We start from the raw sequence: 386 nt of genomic DNA, 5'->3' as shown, positions 1-386 counted from the left end.
GGGGTCGAGGGGGCGAGGAGTGGGCCGTGATTGACCATGGCATTAAAATAAAGCGCTGCTGGAGCGTCAGGCAAGGGCCCCTGGTTGGTCCCGGGTTGGAAAGGGCCGACCTGTCCCTTCCTTTACCGCGTCTCCCACCGCACAGAGGCCGATGCCACCCCGGAGCAGTGACCCTCCCGCAGACGATTCCTCTTCCAGAGCCCTCCTCTCCCTCTCTCCCTCGACGGCTCTTGCGCCGCACCTCTACCCCTTGCAGCGACATGATTTAACGCCAAGATTAGCCGGTTAGTCCCTCGGTGTGGACCAGAGACCCCCTGGGCAGGTGGTGCGCGGGGTGCGTGGGGTGCGCGGGGTGCGTGGGGTGCGCGGGCAGGTGGGCAGGTGGT

The sequence above is a fragment of the Frankliniella occidentalis genome, unplaced genomic scaffold, assembly GCF_000697945.3.
Source record: "Frankliniella occidentalis isolate FOCC.00 unplaced genomic scaffold, Focc_3.1 Scaffold14, whole genome shotgun sequence".
Lineage (NCBI taxonomy): Eukaryota > Metazoa > Arthropoda > Insecta > Thysanoptera > Thripidae > Frankliniella > Frankliniella occidentalis.
Note: the sequence above shows the minus strand (reverse complement) of the source record.